Below are 22,125 nucleotides of genomic sequence, written 5' to 3'. Positions count from 1 at the left end.
GAAGCCGACCGCGGCCCCCGCTTCCGGGCGCCCGCGCGACCCGCGTTCTTCTCTTTCTCTCTTTTCTTTCCTCCTCCTGCTGCCTCTTCCCTCCCTGCGTCTTCTCTGGCACGGTGGGTCCTGTGCCCGTTGAGCTGTGTTCTTTTGCTTCCATCACACCTGCCTTCACGGCCTCCGTTCCCCGTCTCAAAATCTGACAAGCCACTCCCCTCCCTATTCCTAGGGGACCCTCGCCTCCCTGCCCGGTGCGCTACCACACCCCATCATACCCAACCAACTTGCTTCCCCACCTGGCTTCTCACCCCCTACCCGTCTCCACTGCAGCCTTCTGCTCTTCCTTCCCACCCGTCCGGTGCCGCCTCGTCGCCCTCGCCTGAGCGTCTCCCATCCCCATTGTTTCTTCATCAGCCTCCTTCGGGTTTCAGTAAACGCCTGGTTCCTTGCACCCAGATCCCTGTTATCCCTCAGGGCTGCCTCCCTTGAAGTGATCCCCCACTTCCTTTGCTCCACTAGCTGCTTCCCCCATCCCTTCCTGGCTTTCTGTTCCACCTTCCCTCCCCGTTTGGGTTACCTCAATCATCGCCTCTCTAGTAGCTTCAGTGTAGTTTCTTCGACTCATTTTATTTTAAATACCATACCCAGTTACCCGACTTTTATTTCAGATTACCTTCTTTGTGGGAGTGAATGTAAAAGGATTCAATTTGGTGTAGGGAAAGCTTTCTGGAAAGTTGGGATTTTTATTTGCCTCTGGTGGAATTTAATCATTGTGTTGTCCATACTTTTGACTGGGGTGAGTTTGTGACTGTCAGCTCTGCCCCCCAGCTTTTCAAATGGGGATATGGAAAAAGGCTTTTTGCTGATACTCTTATCAGTTCCCGGAACTGTTAACTCGGGCAGCTTGAATTCAGAAGCTTGAGTGTTAAGCGTAGACTGTTGGAATTCCAAATGGATTAATAAATTTACTTACAAATAACATACATCCCTTAAAAAACATTGGCAAAATGATGTTTGATGATGCTTGAGTTTGGATACGTTTTAATTATGCCAGTTACCTTTTGAGGAACTAACTTCTCTTACACGACATAGTATTCGCCCATTCGCTAACGTAGATACAATTAGTAGAGCTAACTCCTCGTAACTTTTTTCTAACCTGGAAGTCACCTGTAATATCATCCTTTTTCTTTGCGCTCTTTTACCCCAGGGTACAAAGCTCATTGGATCACTCAAGCCAATGGAGCTTAGACCTGAAACTTTTCAGGGAAAAATAGGGAAATAGTCACGATAAGTGAGTTCCCTTTTAAATGACTGGACACATTAGTCTGACTGACTTTCATCATACATGAAAGTTACTTTGCTTTACTGTTTGAAGCAAGAGTGAGCATGCCCTGAAAGATAATTCACTGTCTGGAAGCCTGTTTTGATTTCTCACTTGGACTTTGGCCGTAAAGTTTGCACTTTAAAAAAAATGTACGAAATGTAAATTCTTCCAAGTTACTGTGCTCTTGAATGCTGTTAGAACAAGTTTTTGCTACACAGAAGGCTATTATTCTTTGTGATTGTTCCCCCACTGTGGAAAAAAGTTTTAAATAAAAAGCATTAGTGCTTGGTTCTTTCAGATATGCATGCAGGCTGCTTTTAAACTCTCAGTCCTTGCTTGTCTTAGAGAATGGAGAATATATTTAAATGGTGACACTCTTATGAACAGAAAACTTTTTAAAATGCATCGTAAAGCCATATGTGATTTTTTGATTATCTGATACGTGTAGTAGACGTTTCTACTATTTACGGCTCTTCAAATGACTACTTGGTTTGCCCTACCAAATCTTACAGTTTGCCCTGACACTGTGTTAATTCTTTTGTTAGTTGTTTTCGGGTTTTTTTTTTTTTTTTTTTTTTTGGTATGGGAGTATGAAGAAACTACTGTGACTGTGTGAACTGTTTTCCTCTTTCCTCATTCAAAATAAGAATCAATAAGGCTTTTAAAAGTTTTTTTTTTTTTATAAAGGTTTGTGTCTTATTTCAAATGTAGCAGTGGTTCTTTTAAAGCATTGCCAAAAAGAGGAGAAAATAGGTAGGGTTAGAAGAGTGCTATTTGCATGTGGTTTCATAAATGTTATTAGCTATTTCTCTTGTTATAGCCATTACTGCAGATGCTAACTGGGATTAGGTTTGGAGGATAATCTTGCATTTGTCGTTCTTTTTCTCTACTACTTCTGTTTTTACACGTTCCCACCTTTTTGGAACTTGAATATACCTGGTAGTATTTGATTTAAAAATATATGTGTAGTTAATGGGCTTCTGTTTCTTTTCAATGAGGTTTTAAAATACAGGGATACTATCTTCCGTACATTGTTGATTAAAATGTCCTGTAATCAGTTCTCACTAATAAAATACCTTTATCTTAGGTAAAGTCTGACCAGTCAGTGGTTTACTAAACAAATACCTTCCTTGCACACACTAACATGCTTTGAGAAAATTAAGAAGTCTTCTACAGACAGTTCATGGTGTTGACATCATGAACTTTAGGCTTTAATACAGAAACCTGTCATTTCAAGTAATTTTTTGTCTTTTAGGAATTTTTCTTTATAGTGAAAGCTTAGTTTATGTGCACCTTTTAATGCCTCTAGCAACTGATGCTTATTTACATGAATCTAATGAAAATGCTTTCATTTTAAAATGGCAGCATTTAACAAAAAATATGCTTAGGATTGTTGTTTTTCCTATAAGCCCTTAGAGTGTGGAGGTGGTTTCTGTGCAGTTTCTCGCCAAGATCTTTCCATATTAGGAAGTGATTATTAATAATCCATGAATTATGGCTTAATTCATACTACATTATATACTTACTGAAGAAAGATCTTTTTGCTTTGCTTATACTGTAGGTGTTAGTGGATAATAGTGTTGAGTAGCATCCCTAGTGTGAAAGAGTTGTCAAACTTGAAATATGTTTGTAAAAATAAACACGATTTCCATTTAATTTTAGGCCTTTAGTAGCCATAATCAAGGTAGAGGAATAGCAGCCCTTATATTTGAAGGACTTCAGTTTTCCAGGCACTTTCTCATCATCTCATTTAATCCTGTCTCACAGCTGGAGGTGGGGGCAATTCATATACATAGAAAGTAGCTTCTAATTCCATTTAGTAGTATAGAATGCTTAAAAGAACCATAATTATTGCAAGATAGAAAAAACAAATTTTTTTTTTTTTTTTTTTTTGAGACGGAGTCTTGCTCTGTCGCCAGGCTGGAGTGCAGTGGTGCGATCTTGGCTCACTGCAACCTCTGCCTCCCAGGTTCAAGAGATTCTGCCTCAGCCTCTTGAGTAGCTGGGACTACAGGCGCACGCCACCACACCCAGCTAGTTTTTGTATTTTTAGTAGAGACGGGGTTTCACCATGTTGGCCAGGATGGTCTGGATCTCTTGACCTCATGATCCGCCCACCTCAGCCTCCCAAAGGGCTGGGATTACAGATGTGAGCCACCGTGCCTGGCCCACGATTTGTAATTTATAACTTCTTAATATAAAAATCATTTTTATCTGATCTTACGATCTTTAGTCTTAACCCCCCCCCCTTTTTTTTTGATACAGGGTCTTGCTCTGTCACTGGTGTGCAGTGGCAGGATCATGGCTCACTGCAGCCTTATCCTCCTCAGGCTCAAGAAATCCTCCCACCTCAGTCTCCCAAGTAGCTGGGACTATAGGCATGTGCCACCACGCCTGGTTAATTAAAGAAACTTTTTATTTTTGGAGAGATGGGGGTCTCCCTATGTGGCCCAGGCTGGTCTTGAACTCCTGGGCTCAAGTAATCCTCCTGCCTCAGCCTCCCAGAGTGCTGGGATTACAGGTGTGAGCCAGCATGCCTGGCCCTTATCCTATTTTTTGATATGAATTCTTAATTTTCTTTATTCTTATTTAATTTACTATCCTTGGACATTTATATTTTGACATATTTCACTGAAATGTAATATTTTTACTAATGGCTGTAATGTCACCTTTTTTTTAATGTCTCCTTTTTTTTTAAAATGAGGTGGGTCTTACTCTGTTGCCCAGGCTGGAGTGCAGTGGTGGAATCACATCTCACTGCAGCCTTGACTTCCCAGGTTCAGACAATCTTCCTGAGTAGCTGGGACCACAGGCATCTGCTACCATGCACAGCTAATTTTTAATTTTTGTACAGACGGGGTCTCCTTGTGTTGCTTAGCCAGGTCTCAAACTCCTGGGCTCAAGGATCCTCTCTACTAGCTGAGGCTCCTAAAGTGCCGGGATTATAGGTGTGAGTCACCATATCCTGTATGTCTCTGTTTTTTAATTCATATTTTCCCCAGTTAATTTACAGGGACATTTCATTTCAACCACTGCCTTATCTTTTCTAAAACAAAATCAAGATCAAGTTCTTACTAAGCATCCATTATCAACATATCTCTGGTAGATACAGCATGGTTATTTGTGTGTTGTGATCTGGATCTAGAAATTGGAAATAAGTTTTTAAAAAGTAAGATTTGAATATTTTGCATATGTAGAAGGTGGAATTTGTATTTGGGCTAGTGGTTTGTGTAACTACATTAAAAATGTGTATAACATACCAGACTGTACCTGAATTAATTCCCTTTTAAAGCACAAATGGTTTCTGATGTCTCAGTTAATAATATCTTATGGGTGCTTAGTTTGCGTATTGTCAGGAAGGATCTGGTAACAACTAGGATGTGATTTCTAAGAAGATGCATGTAAGGAAGAAATAAAGTAGAAGATCTGTCCCAGGATATCTTTTATTTAAAAGTAAGGTAACTGGGACTTTTTTTTTTTTCGAAAGGATCTTGTTTTAAAAAAACAGTTATTTTGTAATTAATGTCTGGGCTTCCTATTCTTTCCTATAAGAATTAGTCATATGATTTATATTTTCATTTTTCATTATCCTTAGTAGTCTTTTAGTAGTTTTGCAATACAGAAAATAGAAATAGAGTTATCAAAGTGGTAGTAATGAGTAAGATTTGGTTACACATGTCAAATGCCTGAGACATTTTATTTATTTTTATTTTTTCTGTCACCGTGGCAGAACAGAATGCCTGAGGTATATAATAAAATTCACAAATGTATCCTTTTTCCTCCCAGATATGTCCAGTTAAGTTTCTGAACAGTATGTATTTTAAAAGAGGAACTCTAAAGAGAACTTAATATTCACCTATTTTTTGTAGCCGCTTATTCATAATTAGCAAATGAATTCTGAAATACTTTCATAATTATTGTTCGCTGATGGATTTATTTGCTATGTTAAGAAATAGTATTAGACTTTGGGCATCTATACCTTTTATGTTTAATGAATATTTTATGTATCTGGATAATTTTTAAAGGTGTCTTTGAATTTAAAGTTACTATGGCAGGTGAGAAGTGAAACACTTTATAAGAAATGATTGACATTTTTCTTTCATATGCTTTGTGAGACATTTATATGAAATATTTACTTTGATGTTTAAAAAACACTGATTGTTTAAAAATAATCAATTTTAATAATCAGAATTGCTTTCATTCAAATAAATTTATTTGGCCATGATAATCATTTAGAATAGTTAATGTGAAAGTTCACGGTAGACATAGTTGTTTCTCCTTTGTTTTCTTCAGCTCTAAAATGCTTAATTTCATGATTTCTCACTTAAAATAAAGAAGTAAGAAAAATAAACTTACAGGCTCCTTGGCAAGAGGTTAGAGCCCTACCAGGAAGAAGTAGCCTTAGACTTTCAAAGTAAAGGCTTAGTATTTGCTCTTCGTGTTCTTTTGGTAGCTAAAGTGGCATTTCCGTTACTTTGTGTTCTGTCTTAGTATGTTCCCAGTTAAACTGCTTTATATGTTTCTCTAGAGACTCAAAATTTTGGACTTGACCTTTTAGAATTTTGTATGTTCACTGTGTATATGAATCATTTTGGGCAGTTAGATAGTTCTTTAAACTCTTAGGTTCTTGATGAACCTAAGCCTTTGTATTAAAAATTATTTTTAGAGTTTTGATTTGTCAGATTATCAGAAAATTAAGGATTTCTCAAGTTATATTATTACCAAGATATATTATATCTTGGTAATAATATAGGATTTCTCAGGTTATATTATTACCAAGATATATTATATCCCCCACGAAAGTGGTACATTTGTTAAAATTGATGGACCTACATTCACACATCTTTACCACCCAAAGTCCATAGTTTACATTAGGGGTTTTTTTTTTTTTGAGACAGAGTTTCGCTCTTGTTGCCCAGGCTGGAGTGCAGTGGTGCAATCTCAGCTCACTGCACCCTTCGCCTCCTGGGTTCAAGGGATTCTCCTGCCTCAGCCTCTCAAATACCTGGGATTACAGGTGCCCACCACCACGCCCAGCTAAATTTTTGTATTTTTGATAGAGATGGGGCTTCACCATGTTGGCCAGGCTGGTCTCGAGCTCCTGACCTCAGGTGATCCACCCACCTCGGCCTCCCAAAGTGTTGGGATTACAGGCGTGAGCCACTTCGCCCAGCCAAGGTTTACTCTTGCTGTTTGTATGTTCTATGGGTTTGGCCAATTGTATGGCATATATCCACTGTTGTAGCGGTACAATGTTTATCTGCCCTGAAATACTCTGTGCTCTCCCTAGCCATCCCTTGTCTTCCCCAACCACTGGCAACCACTATTTTTTGTTAACTGTCTCCATAGTTTTGCCTTTTCACGAATGTCATAGTTGGAATCATACAGTCTATAGCCTTTTCAGATTTTCTTTTTTTCACGTACTAATATGCATTTATGATTTCCTCAATGGCTTTTCATGGTTTGACAGCTTTTTTTTCTTTTGCACTTGACTATTCTATTATCTGGATATACCAGGGTTTATTTGTCCATTTACTTATTGAAGGACATCTTGGTTGCTCCCTAGTTTTGGCAATCGTGAATAAAGCTGCTATAAACATCAAACATCTGTGTGTGTGTCTTTTGTGTGGACATAAGTTTTCAGTTCGTTTGGGTAAATAGCAAGGAACACAGTTGCTGGATCATATGGTAAGAGTACCTTTAGTTTTGCAAGAAACCTCCAAACTGTCTTTCAAAGTGATGGTACCATTTTATATTCCCACCAGTAATGAATGGGAGTTTCTGTTCGCATTCTCACCAGCATTTGATATTGTCACTGTTATGGGTTTTGGCCATTCTAATAGGTGTGTAGTGGTATTGTTTTAATTTGCGTTTTCCTGATTATGTGACATCTTTTCATATGCATACTCGCCATCTTTATATCTTGTTTAGTGAGGTGTCCGTTAAGGTCATTGTCCTGTTCTTAAAGTCAGGTTCTTTGTTTTCTTATTGTTGAGTTTCGAGAGTTGTATATTTTGAATAACAGTCCTTTATCAAATGTATCTTTTTTTTGAGATGGAGTCTTGCTCTGTCTCCCGGGCTGGAGTGCAGTGGGGCCATCTCATTTGACTGTAAGCTCTGTCTCCCAGGGGCTCAAGCAATTCCTCTGCCTCAGCCTCCCAAGTAGCTGGGATTACAGGTGTCTACCATCATGCCTGGCTAATTTTTGTATTTTTAGTAGAGATGGGGTTTGACCATATTAGCCAGGCTGGTCTTGAACTCCTCATCTCAGGTGCTCCACCTGCTTCAGCCTCCCAAAGTGTTGGGATTACAGGCATGAGCCACCGAGCCCAGCTATCAAATGTATCTTTTGCAAATATTTTCTCCTAGTCTGTGCCTTGTCTTTTTCATTCTCTTGACAATGCCTTTCACAGAGCAGAAAATTTTAATCTTAATGAAGTCCAGTTTAGCAGTTCTTTCTTTCATGGGTCATGCCTTCATCATTGTATTTAAAAAGTCATCAACAAACTCAAGGTCATCTAGATTGTCTTCTGTGTCACCATCTGGGAGCTTTATAATTTTGCATTTTACATTTAGGTCTGTGATCCATTTTGAGTTAATTTTTATGAGTGTAATGTCTGTCTCCAGATTCATTTTTTTTGCCTGTGGATATCTAGTTGTGCAGTACTGTTTGTTGAAAAGATTATCTTTGCTGCATTGTGTTGCCTTTCTCCTTTGCTGGCAGTGGTTCTTAAGGTGTGGTCTGGGGACTTCTGGGGGTCCTCAAGACCATTTCAGCAGGTTTATGAGTTCAAAACTATTTTCATATACTAAGACATTATTTGCCTTTTCTATTTTTATTCTTTCACCACTGTACAGTGGAGTTTTCCAGAGGCTATGTGATGTGTGATATTGCAGCAGATTGAATGTAGTAGCAGATAATGATAATTCAGCTATTTCCTATTAAGCCACAAAATAGAGTTTTGCAAAAATGTGAAACAGTGCCACTCTTCTAAATTGTGGGGTTCTTTTTTGAAAATACTGTTATTTTTCAAATGAATTAATGTTGATAAATTTCTCAGTTTCAGTTTCTAGCAGTAAATATTGATAGAGAACCCCCACATGAAAGCTCTTGGGTCCTCAGTTTTAAAAGTGTAAAGGTTCTGAGACTAAAAAAATGCACCTTTAGGGATGAGTGTGTATTAGAAGGGACAAAAGAGTACTCAAAGAGGAACTAGATTTAAGGGATCCTTTGAATTCTCAGAGTAACTTTGGATTTGATTTTGTAGGTAACAGTGCCCCAACTTTTGGAGGATTTCAAGCAAGAGATGTGATACCATAATCCCTATGTCCACTTTATGTCCATAAGTAGGTTGGAGGGAGTGTTCAGTGTGACTTGGAAAGGAAACTGCTGGGGCAAAAAAGTCTTAACAATAATATTTAAATTTTTTTCCCAAAGGCCATAAAAATTAGTTATTAATTGGAACTCTTGATTATTTGTCCTTTCTCTCTGTTTTTTTTTTTTTTTTTTTTTTTTTTTTATGTCAAAACTATCCTTTTTTGTGAAAGCTAGGCAGGTTAGGTATCAATTGTGCCAAAAGTTCTTGACTACCAAACCGTTAGCCTTTGCACATATGATTCCTTGGACTAAAGACAGGGTCTTGCTCTGTCACCCAAGCTGGAGTGTAGCGTCATGATCATGGCTTACTGTAACTCTGAACTCTTGGGCTCAAGGGATTCTCTTGCCTCAGCCTCCTGAGTAGGTAGGACTACAGGTGTGTGCCACCATGCCCTGCTAAAGAGAAAAAGATCTCTTGCCTAGGCTGGTCTCGAACTTCTGGCCTTGGCCTCCCAAAGTGCTGGGATTATAAGTGTGAGCCACCATGCTCGGCCTCTTTTAAACTTTCTTTACCTTGCTCCCATTAATATTCACATTTAAAGTAACTGCTTTCATAAAAACATCACTCAATAACTCCCCCGGTCCTGTCAGTCCAGCATTATTCTCACCATTTATAAAGTTTCAAATATTGTTAAACTGTAGTGGCTATCTTGCTTTTATGTATTTTGGGTTTATGCACATTTCGTCCGTAGAATAGGAATTGTTTTCTGTATTGTTCTCTATCTCTTCTCCAAGTACCTAGTCAACAACCCCCCATGGGTGCTTAGTAAATATTGAATGATTATACCTAACCTCCCTTCATAGCTCAGACTATTCCATGAACAATTTATGGACATAAAAATCTATGCCAGTAGACATTTAAGGATTCTTTTATGGTGACTATGGAAATTGCCTGGTTACAAATTTATATATAGAGTCAGTAACATTCATAAAAACATAACAAATTACTGTTTCATGGAACTCATGGGGCATTAAGAGGTTTATTTAGTTTTGTTTAGATACAAGGTAATGTCTTCCAAAACACTGTTACTTCAAAATTTTTGTAGCTGCTCCAGTTGAACACTATATTAAAATGCACATTTTTGAGGACATTTTCTTGAAATTAGGAATGTAATTTTTAAGAATTAAACAGAGGACCAGAAATAGATCTGAAGAGTTTATCAGAGCCGCTTCCTTGCACAACTCTAGAAGGTGCCTATCACACCTTTTTGTATGAAAGGTGCCTCCTAGAGTGTAACTGTACAGTAGACTCATTTTTGATATAAGAAGGGATAAAGCACACTTAACAGATGATATCAAAATGTAAAAGAAAAGAAGTGTCTGTTTTAGAAGGCAGCTGTATGAGATATTAGGCAAAGGTTAGGGTGGTGGTAGTGATGGTGGTAAAAATAGGATCACTTAATCTAGATTACTTAATCAGTAAGTTGATTCCAGGGGCCAGTGGGAATTGCTGAAAGTTTCATCTGAATACATGGAATTTTTAGCAGTGATTAGGGGAATGGTGCTGGTATTTATAGCCATAAACTTATTACTTGAAAGCATCCTAGGGACCCAAGTCTTAATCAAGGGGCAGTTCTTCCAAGTAGTGGTTGAGGAAGTTGGGCATGCTTTCCAAAACTTCTTTCCTCACTAAAGATTGCAGATATACTCTGTAAGTGACTTCGCAGAATATACTCAGTTGTCATATTTTAATATACATGTTCTGATTATAGGTCCCACGTGACTATAAGCTCTGAGATCAAGGGTCATCTTTGAGGGGGTGTGTGTGTGCACTTAAAATTTTATGTGCTGGTAATAGTTATCTTGTGGATGTTTAAGAAATAGAAATGCGTGCCATATTTTAAATACATCTTATATGCAAAAATTTTAATGTAATTTAAGTATATCGCAAAAAGTAAATAGCGGGTGGTATTCACACTGCAGAGGATTGGCAAATCTTTTTGATATACTTCAAACAATTGCTTGCAGAAATCCGACTCATTCACTGTATTGAATAATTTGAAACATTAGCATTAACTAATTCCAAAGCTAAGACAAAGAGATTTTGAGGTGAGGTGATAAATGTATGCTGTTGTCCTTCAGTATCTATAGGGGATTGGTTCCAGGACCTCCCACAGATAAGAAAATCCAAGGGTGCTCAAATCATTGAAGAAGTCTTCTTAACAGAAATAATGTAAACCTAACTTTGATCTGAAGGAAGAAATTTTATAAAAGAAACCTTTCAGTCTTCAGGGATTCACAAAGTCTGATAAAAATTGGTGTATTAGTCCATTCTCATGCTGCTATGAAGAAACACCCAAGACTGGGTAATTTATAAAGAAAAGAGGTTTAATTGACTCACAGTTCTGCATGCCCCAGGGAGGCCTCAGGAAACTTACAATTATGGCAGAAAGGGAAGCAAACATGTCCTTTTTCACATGATGGCAGGAGAGAGAAGTGCCCCTTATAAAACCATCAGATCTCATGAGAACTCACTCACTATCATGAGAACAGCATGGGAGAAACTGTCGCTATGATTCAGTTATCTCCACCTGGTCCTGTCCTTCACGTGGGGATTGCTACAACTCAAGGTGAGATTTGGGTGGGGACACAGAGCCAAACCATATCAGTTGGTTTAGTTAGGACATACAAAATGGGGAGAATAGCTAACCTTTAAGGAAACCTTTCTATGTCTTGGGCAATTGACATGTGTTATTAACACAATGTTTATACAAACCTATTCATCAGATAGTCTTATCGGCTCTATTTTCCAGAGGCTTAAACTAAAACACTATTAGTAAGAAGACATAGAGAATAAATCTAACATTTAGATGGCGATGAAGAACCTTGACTAGAGGTCAGGCAATCTGAAGGGGAGCTTCTTAGCTCACAGAAAACTTATATAGAATGAGATATAGATAGGAGAGAGCTTTTCTTTGAGAAATATAATTTATGTAAATATGTAAGATTACATTTTGAGATGTCAACTTTCTATACTTTTTTTTTTTTCTTTTTGAGGTGGAGTCTCACTCTGTTACGCAGGCTGGAGTGCAGTGTTGCAGTGTCAGCTCACTGCAACCTCTGCCTCCCAGGTTCAAGTGATTCTCCTGCTTCAGCCTCCCAAGTAGCTGGGACTGTGAGTGCACGCTACCATGCCCGGCTATTTTTAGTAGAGATGGGGTTTCACCATGCTGGCCAGACTGTTCAGGAACTCCTGACTTCAAGTGATCTGCCCACCTCCATCTCCCAAAGTGCTGGGATTATAGGAGTGAGCCACCACTTTATCTTAAGATAAATTTTCCATATACTTCAAGAGGAGTAAGCTCTAACTGGAATGTAGGGTACTGACCCTAGCTCCATATGACCTCAAAAAAATCTGTTACTAAAATAGTTTGTTTTCTAAATTGCCTTTTTGCTCTGTTATTCTGTGATGCTATAATTGTGCTCCTTTAGCTTTTTTTGTTATAGGCTTGGTCCTTTGGAAACGAATACCAGGAACAGTTTCTCTCTGAGCCTTTGCTTCATTCTCCACCAGAGTATTCTGTCCCATCTACTAGTGTATCATTATTTGAAAAACAGTTTGAATTTGCATGTCTTATTATCATTGGTAGGAATAGGTGGCATTGTCTTATGTGATTCTTGTTTTAGGAGGAAATGGGCAACAAAAATGTGAATTTTCAGCTGGGTGTGTTGGTGCATCCTTGTAGTCCCAGCTACTCAGGTGGCTGAGGTGGCAGTATTTCTTGAGGCCAGTAGTTTGAGGCCACCTTGTACAACGTAGCAAGACCGCTATCACGTAAAAAATAATAGTAATAACAATAAACTAATTTTTTTCCAGTGTGTATCTTGGATGCCAAAAAAAAAAAAAGGGAGTTTCTTTCTACCTTTATTAAAAATTGTCTTGTATGTGTTGACTGTTGTTCAGATTACAGGGATCAGCTGAGGGTGTATAAGGAGCATCACTAATCCATCACCGTTTATGTTCTACCACAGTGACATCATCTTAAAATTATTAAGTGAGGAATTGATGGATAATTGCTTCACCTTTATCTCTTAATTTTAATTATTCAGAAACACAGAAATGTAAACATTATTATTGTTGCCAGGATCCTTAATTTAATTTGCATGATGGAAGGACTGTGTTTCTTAAATTATATGAATGCTGTGTATATGTATTGTAGAATGGGGAATTGCATGTATCTGTTTAATATTAGAACTCTGTAATAGGTCAAGGCTGCATCAGTTTTTGTGGCTATAATTGCTTGCACATTTTTGGCTTATAACCTTTTGTGTACCAGTGACAACCATTAAGAGCCAGAAAAGTTTGCTTTTACTTGCAGTACATGTACATCTAGTTTTGAGTTATTTGTCAAAAAAGGGTGACCTTTCTTTTTGGCTTTTTTTTTTTTTCTTTTTTGCTTTTTGTGACTTGAAATTAAGCAACTTACTAATATAGTTCTTTTTTTTTTTTTTTTTTTTTTTTTTGAGACAGAGTCTTGCTCTGTCGCCCAGGCTGGAGTGCAGTGGCGCGATCTCTGCCCACTCCTGGGTTCGAGCAGTTATCCTGCCTCAGCCTCCTGAGTAGCTGGGATTATAGGCTCTCATCACTATGCCTGGCTAATTTTTGTATTTTGTTTTTAGTAGAGATGGAGTTTTGCCATGTTGGCCAGGCTGGTCTTGAACTCCTGACCTCAGGTGATCCACCCACGTCGACCTCCTAAAGTGCTGGGATTACAGGCGTGAGCCACCTCACCTGGCCTGATGTAGTTTAGAATTATCTTTAATTGTGTCCAATATGTAGTTTTACCTAGCAAACTAGTTTTAATTGTTGGTACTTTTTTTTTTAACTTCTCTAAGTTCATCTACCTTCAGATTGCATCTTTGGAAAGGGAGGGGCAGAATTTTGGAAGGCAGCAGTTCTCTTAGATGAGTAGAAAAGAGGCCAGGCATGGTGGCTCATGCCTGTAACCCCTGCACTTTGGGAGGCCAAGGCAGGTGGATCACCTGAGGTCAGGAGTTCGAGACCAGCCTGGCCAATATGATGAAACCCCGAGATTGCGCCACTGCACTCCAGCCTGGGTGACAGAGTGAGACTCTGTCTCAGGGAAAAAAAAAAGAAAAAATGGAAAAGAAAAGAAAATGAATTTCACTAATTAACAGTTACTGGCTTTATTTCAGGTGAGCTGTCATGTGGGAATTTGTCTGGTTTTGAGATATAAGATCAGTGTGAAGATTTATTGATACATACAAAATGGAGTGGGTTGCTCTGCAATGAATTTGTGTATTAAAACTGAATATCAAAGAGAAAATAAGTTAACAGGATAGTTGCATTTGATCTTTTGGTATGGAACTGGAGTAAAGTTCTATTTGTGGGTTTTTTTTTGTTTTTGTTTTTTTTGTGACAGTCTTGCTTTGTCACCCAGGCTGCAGTGCAGTGGCACAGTCTCAGCTCACTGCGCTGGGTTCCAGTGATTCTCATGCCTCAGCCTCTCGAGTAGTTGGAATTATAGGTGTGCACCCATCATGCCTGGCTAATTTTTGTATTTTTAGTAGAGTTGATATTTTGTATAAAAATTATTTATACAAAATAATTTTGTATTTTGCCATATTGGTCAGGCTGGTCTGGAACTCCTAGCCTCATGTGATCCACCCGCCTTGGTCTTCCAAAGTGCTGGGATTACAGGTGTGAGCCACCGCACCCGGCTGATTTGTTCTTTATGTGGTCACTTTGCCTCCCATCTTCAGAATTGGAAGATATACCCACATTATCCTTATTCCCATTTGTATATTTCCTTTTTGAAGTAAAACCAGCTGTTTAATGGCTGAAAAGTTACAGTTTAGCAGGCGGTAATTTTTCTTTTCTTTTCTTTTCTTTCTTTTTTTGAGACGGAGTTTCGCTCTTACTCCCCAGGCTGAAGTGCAATCGTGCTATCTCGGCTCACCGCAACCTCTGCCTCCCAGGTTCAAGCGATTCTCCTGCCTCAGCCTCCCAAGTAGCTGAGATTACAGGCATGCGCCACCACGCCCGGCTAATTTTTGTATTTTTAGTAGAGCTGGGATTTCACCATGTTGGCCAGGATGGTCTCAACCTCCTGATGTTGTGATCTGCCCGCCTCAGCCTCCCAAAGTGCTGGGATTACAGGTGTGAGCCACTGCACCCGGCCTATTTTTCTTTTCTTAACATTAGCTTTAGTAATTTTTTTCACAGAACTATGTATTTGTGTATTTGTTATCAGGTTTGGAATTTGTGTTGGCTATCAATTTAATATAAAGTCTTAGACTTTATAGACTTATAAACCCTCATTTATTTTTGTTCATCGTATTCTTGCAAAATATTGTTTTGACTTGGTGACCTAGAGTGGATCAAGGCACTGTCTTCAAGTGGTTTCTGTAGTAGCCTATCCTAGAAACACTGCCTGACATAGCTGAGTGGTAATGAAAAACAGCCATAGGTACTAACTTAAAAATTAGCTGTAGAATTGCAACTGACAGCTAAGTTAGAAAGCTATTTATAGAGCAGCTTGGGATACTAAGATACTCCTTGACTGCATGAAGGTGCAGTGCAAGGAGAGAACCATTTCTTCCCATCAGGAGATTGGAAACCTTTTTTTTTTTTTGAGACGGAGTTTTGGCCTTGTTGCCCAGGTTGGAGTGCAGTGGTGGGATCTTGGCTCACTGCAACCTCCACCTCCTGAGTTCAAGAGATTCTCCTGCCTCAGCCTCCCAAGTAGCTGGGATTACAGGTGCCCGCCACCATGCCCGGCTAATTTTTTATATTTTTAGTAGAGACGAGGTTTCATCATGTTGGCCAGGCTTGTCTCGAACTCCTGACCTCAGGTGATCTGCCCGCCTCAGCCTCCCAAAGTGCTGTTACTACAAGCGTGAGCCACTGCACCCAGCCGGAAACCTTTTAAGAGAGAAACTTATTAATATAAGTTGCTTCCTGTCCTTGGGCTTATAGATGTAATCTAGAATTGATTTTTCTTTGACTTTCTTCTTCAGAGTTACATTTTCATAACTTAATGACTAACCAAGAATATGTTACAACTGTTGAGGCCCCTTTTAACATAGTTTACCCCTTCTGCTATTACTTAGAATTGATAGTAATTACATCTCTAGGGCAAAAGATGACTGGAAAATTGCTCTGTGTTCTTCTCATATAACATCATATAAGACCTGTTCACCTAAAATCTAGTGAGTTGATTTAGTTTGTTCTCTGACATTCTTGGCTTCTTTAAACTTGCTTATAAATTAAGGCTTGCAGTTTGAGTCATTTGGAGATGGGGAATGCCCAGAACTTTTGCAACTTGTGAACCTGAGTTGAATAATGTGTCGCTTTCCTCATAGTCTGTCAACTTTAGTTCATTGTGTGCGCAAAGAAGATGATTATGCCAATGAGGATTATACTAAACCAGACAAGAGGTAGCCTACTGTGTATACTAGGAATTAGATTTGTGAGAACTAAACACAACACTGAATTGGTGACAATGTGTTCAGTTTAGAGTAATTAGAGAAAATGATAACAAGTCTCACTCAGACCACATGGAAATGGGGGTAGAGTGTGTGTGTGTCGTGTATGTGTGTCTTCATTTATTCCGCTAGTGGAAAGGTTACTGTTTGAAAAATGTAGTTCCAACACAACCACTAGTTTGTGCTACTTTAGACAAGTATTTAAATCTTTGCAATGGAGATCTTATAATAGAGCATTCCTTGCCTTGGCACAAGGGTGTTGTTAAATTGGAAGGCTAAGGATATGAACGAATTTTGTAATGTATAAGGAAATCTTGGCCAAGCACGGTGGCTCATGCCTGTAATCCCAACACTTTGGGAGGCCAAAGTGGGAGGATCACTTGAGGCCAGGAGTTTGAGACCAGCCTGGGCAACATAGTAAGACCTTGTATTTACAGAAAATTTAAAAATTGGCTGAGTGTGCTGGCATGTACCTGTAGTCCCAGCTACTCTAGTCTGGGTGACAGAGCAAGACCCTATCTTTATTAAGAAAGAAAGAAATCATATGTGCATTATAAAGATTTTGCCACTCTTAAGATTGAGTGCAAGAATCTATGGTAACACTTCCCAGTTGATGAAGAAATTGGGCATTAGATAATGAAGGTTTTGCAGCAGTAATTGAGTTTGAGGTATTTTCATAACACTGTATTGGAAAGGTGACAGAGGAACTGTCTCCTAAAATGAGGGAAAACATCAATACAAAATGATGGTAAGAAAGAAATAAAAGTATTTGTAATGGTGCTTTAAAGCTTTTAAAGCTTTAGGGTACTTTTAAAGTACCCTAAATATATCACCTTACTCAGCCAAGATGTTGTGAAAATTAAGTATTAATCATATTTTTTAAATGTTGAAATGGAAACCGAGTGACTAATTAACATGCCTGAAATCACAGTGGTGAATCATGAATCTCGAATTTGATTCTAGATTTTTTTGCTCATTCTGATGTGTTGCTTAGTCTTGTTATAGTACAGTTGTAGCACATGGAAATGGATGGGACCATGCATGGAAGCCAGAGAGTCTAGAGCAGAACTTCAGTGATGGCAAATTAAAATCTTCATTATCAGTATTTGAAGCAGAGATTGAAAATTAATAGCTCTTAGGACAGACTATCAAATAAATGTGAGCCAGAAGAGTTTTAATGGGAGAAATTAACTTTAATGAAATATCTTGTAGAAAGAGCTAAAAACAAGATACCTGCCAATCCCAGTCATTCTGGAGAGTATCTAATATAGCAATGAAAGTAAAAACTAGTTAACATTCTCCAGTGTTTGTCAAGTTTAGGAAGAGATTAACTTGAAAAGTAGTAGTTGGGTAGAAGGTTTATTCGAAGATCGTTTGGCATCATAGCAAAAAAAAAGTTGGTGAAAGATGGGTACTGTAGAATGATGGGAGAAAGATGATTAAATTTCCCTTCCTACTTGTCTAGACCACTTAAAATTTATATTACTTTCTCACACAAGCCAGGATAAAGATACACTCTTTAAGAAATTTAGGAGACTCTTCATATATCCATTCATAGATAGAATGTGGTTTTGAAAATAAATAGGATATTATCTAAATATAGATCTATATAAAATTTTATAATTCCTTTTAAGAAAGACATTTGTCAGGAAGTGAAATTGTCAGACTTTTTAATGCTGAGAAATAGGTGAATGTGGTATAAAGTTATATGGAGTCTTTTTTTTTTCTTCAATTTCAAGACAGGGTCTCACTATGTTGCCTAGGCTGGAGTTCAGTGGCTATTCACAGTTGACATCATTGCATACTACAGCCTCAAACACTTGGGCTGAAGTGATCCACCCACCTCAACCTCCTGAGTGGCTGGGACTACAGGTGCATACCACTGTACCCTTCTAGGAATCTTATAAGAACAGTTGTATGGTTATGAGGTGTATGAGGATAGAGATTTTTTTTTTTTTTTTTTTTTTTGAGACGGAGTCTCGCTCTGTCACCCAGGCTGGAGTGCAGTGGCGCTATCTTGGCTCACTGCATAGAGATATTTTTTGTCCTGGTGACTATTTCTTCTTGTAGAATAATCCTGGTGATTTTTCCTTCTTGTAGAAACTTAAAGGCTTAAGATTAAACTTATTAGGAAAAATAACTTTGGCTTTATTTTGTAGTGATTTATTAATGGCTTTATTTTATAGTGATATATTAATAATGTATTAAAATTGCTCATATTTTCCACTTATGGAGTATTATTTCAAAATTTAAAGCCACGTAGATAGGTTATTATTTGGTGCTATATCCGCCATTACTGCAGTTGGTTTCCAGCAGTTTGAAAAATGATTTTTCAGAAATGGCTTTCACTTGTTACTCAGTGGCTTACAGCAACGGTCCCTAACCTTTTTGGCACCAAGGAGTGGTTTTATGGAATACAGTTTTTCCACAGACTGGCAGGGGGCGTGTGGAGGGATGGTTTCGGGATGAAACTGTTCCACCTCAGATCATAGGCATTAGATTCTCATAAGGAGTGCACAGCCTAGATCCCTTGCATGTGCAGTTCACAATAGGGGTCGCGCTTCTATGAGAATCTAACGCCCCCGCTGATCTGACAGGAGGCAGAGCTCAGGCAGTAATGCTTGCTAGCTCACCAGCCACTGTGTGGCCCAGTTCCTAACAGGTCACGAGCCAGTAATGGTCCACGGCCTGGGGGTTGGGAACCCCTGGCTTACAGGGTCTTCACATGCTTACTAACCACAGTTATGTCACTTAATCAGGTGTAATAAATGGCTGGTGTAATTTTGACTCAACTTAAAGTGATCATATTGTTTTAATTGTGAAGCATGTGAATAAATAAATGAGATTTCCACTGTCTCTAGTATTATATACTTAAAAGCAGAGGCTTTGCAAAATTACCAAGGGACGATCCCGTTTGATGTGTCTTTGGTTTGGCACGGGTGGAGCAGACATGTGAGATATAGAATGAATGGGAGGCCTTCACACTTACTATGTGGAAGGTGGTAGTTGATCATGATGGTCAGTTCCATAGGCCTCCATCCAGGCCACTGGTGACACACTACCACTGTTGCCATAATTGTCAAAAGTCATTTTATGTGGGGCTTCTTCCTAGCAACCTCCCGCAAACACATAGCTCCATCTCTTCGAAGAGCTAAGAAATTCTTAGCACTTGCCACCATCTGACATATATTTGTTCGTTTGTTTACTGATTACATTCCTCCCGTTAGTATATAAGCTCCATGATAATAGAAACTTTGTCCACTATTGTATATTTCTAACTCATGAAACACTATTGGCATATTATAGTATGCAGTTAATACTAGAATAAATGGGATTTCTGTTTGTTCTTACTGAGGTTTGCAAAACTTTGTGAAAGTGGAATATAAAGATTCTCGTTGTTCTGTGTGCACTGGAGACATGGAACGGAACTTGTGTTTTCCGAGTGAGGGAGACTCTGGCAGAGAGTTTAACTGCAATCCATTATTCCCTGTGACTGGGCAGAATTTAAAAATTTTTAAGAGAAGAGATGAAAAATCTTCTGGATTCCTACTTAATTTAGACATGGGTTTGGCTATTAACGAAAAACTTTAACCTACCTACAGGGAAGGCTTTTTCCCTGTTACCCTTACTTCTCTCTCCTGGATCTTATGAGTGGAGAAATGAGCCTTTGTTTCACTTACAAATCCACAAATATTTATGCTGTCATATGAACACATGTGTAAGGCTGTGTCACATGTTGTGGAAGATACAAAGAGACAGAGGATTCCTGAGAATATAACAAAGTTAAGAATGAGTGTTATTGATTAAAACAAAAATGGGACATTTAGGTTATAGTCGAGACCATGTTCTTGTTTTTTAAATGTGAGATGTTTTTGGACACAGAGGTGAAAAATTCTAATGTCTCTAACTCCCCCAGAAGACCTTAGATTGATTTTTCTGAGAAGAAATTTGTGAATGATTTGCGTAGAGATTTTTTTGAGGTTAAGAAATTAGATGAGTTTCCCAGGGTGAAGAAAACAGGAGCAGAGATTATTGTTAAAAATGGTCATGGGTAGAGGGGTTAGAGGGCAAAGTAGGCAGAATAGAAGCATGTTTGTGTTTTAAGGAGGCTAAGAACCAGAATATAGCACTCAAAAAAGGAAAATGCAAATGCACTGTGAATAGCTGCTACTGGTAGTGTATTAATTTCTTAGCTACATGTAAACTTTTATTAGGGTGCTTATAACTAAGGTGATGTGTAATATGTCATCCAAACTTGGGTCACTTTTAAGAGTGAAAGGGTGTGCTATCCGAATGGGACACTGGACAACAGGTGTATGAACCTTGACTGTTCCAGCAAAACCAGGACGGTTGGTCATTCCTAACTAATAACGTGCTTTTCTCCAGACTTAGTCTCAATTCCTTTAACCTCTCCAGAATTATCTATAAATAATTATAGATATTATACTATAAATGTTTTCTCCTTTGTAGTACTCTGATCTGCACTTGCAGAGCCTCTCAATTGTTGGTTTCTTTTTCCCTGTCCTGTTGGAAAGAAAGGAGAATTTTTCTGCCCCCACCCTGGACCCTGCTTGGGTTCACAGCATTGGTGGAGGTAAGTAGTATTCTCAATGTATTGTTAGTTGACTTTCATTTTGCTTAGGAAATGAGGTTTCTGTATTTTTCTGATCCAGTACTAGATTTTTTTTTTTGATAGTCCTGATGATGTTTAACTTGGCTAACGAACTATTAGTAAGTTCTTAGCATGTAATACAAAAAAAGTGTAATTTTGGCATTTGTTCTTAAATTACTTGATACTTAATATGTTTTCTTTCCTATAGGTGGGGTTGTCATTATGAAACTTAAGATCTTCAAAGAAGAGAATGTAATTTATACCATGGATATGTTATTTTTTCATGTTGGAGCACTGTAATACTTTTGTTTTCTTATTCAGTTTAAATAAAATTTTTAATTCTTATATTAAGTGATGAGTTTTTATTCCATTAAGTAGCTTTTTATTGTCTTGTATTTCTGATAAATTAAAAATTGACATAGGGGCTGGGCGCGGTGGCTCACGCTTGTAATCCCAGCACTTTGGGAGGCCGAGGCGGGCATATCACGAGGTCAGGAGATCGAGACCACGGTGAAACCCCGTCTCTACTAAAAATACAAAAAAAAAAAATTAGCCGGGCATGGTGGCAAGCACCTGTAGTCTCAGCTACTCAGAGAGGCTGAGGCAGGAGAATGGCGTGAACCCGGGAGGCGGAGCTTGCAGTGAGCCGAGATCGCGCCACTGCACTCCAGCCTGGGTGACAGATCGAGACTCCGTCTCAAAAAAAAAAAAAAAAAAAATTCACATAGAAGTAATAAATCTTTGAGGTGGTGCTTACCAAAATATGGTTTTCCTCATCCCTTACAGTAATCCTTATTTGGAATCTAGGATGGGCCTAAGGTATCTAGGTTTGAAAATCACCACTTTAGAATACTAGAATGGAATCCTAAACAATCTAAGATTTAAGGATGTGGTTTACAGATGAGCCTGAATGCATCTGTGTTCTTGCCAGGGTCCTGTTGTTCCTCTGTACAGTCTGCCATCTAGTGGTAGGAATGCAGAGTTTACCAGAATGCCAAGGGAAAGCAGTGTTATAGTTCCTTTATAAATTATTTTTCTCTAACTGTTCATATATGACATAGTTGCTGAGTCATTTTGGAAGTGTTCGATTGTGTATGCATCACCGTGTATTTGGGCAAATACAGTATATACAAGAAAATATTACACATACACAACTTTTTTCTTAGACAGTGTCTTTCTGTGTTGTCCGAGTGGAGTGCAATGTCATGATCACAGTTCACTGTAACCTTAAACTCTTGGGCTCAAACTATATTCCCGCCTCAACCTCCACTACAAGCACTAATTAAAAAAAAAATTTGGAGGCTGGGTGCGGTGGCTCACGCCTGTAATCCCAGCACTTTGGGAGGCCTAGGCAGGTGGATCACAAAG

At 38.5% G+C, this 22,125-nt stretch overlaps 1 protein-coding gene and 1 long non-coding RNA gene across 29 annotated transcripts in view; both read left to right on the top strand.

The window, feature by feature from the left end:
* The window catches only part of PICALM (phosphatidylinositol binding clathrin assembly protein), a 102,538-nt gene that overhangs the window by 475 nt on the left and 79,938 nt on the right, over positions 1–22,125 (top strand). The gene's annotated exons all lie outside the window — the stretch shown is intronic.
* LOC134736904 (uncharacterized) lies at positions 3–21,104 on the top strand. The gene is made up of 2 exons (XR_010121378.1): positions 3–20,739; positions 20,966–21,104. It is a non-coding gene; the product is annotated as an uncharacterized lncRNA (long non-coding RNA).

Source organism: Symphalangus syndactylus, chromosome 6 (assembly GCF_028878055.3).
Source record: "Symphalangus syndactylus isolate Jambi chromosome 6, NHGRI_mSymSyn1-v2.1_pri, whole genome shotgun sequence".
NCBI classification, from domain to species: Eukaryota; Metazoa; Chordata; class Mammalia; order Primates; family Hylobatidae; genus Symphalangus; species Symphalangus syndactylus.
This window is presented reverse-complemented; position numbering and strand designations above follow the sequence as displayed.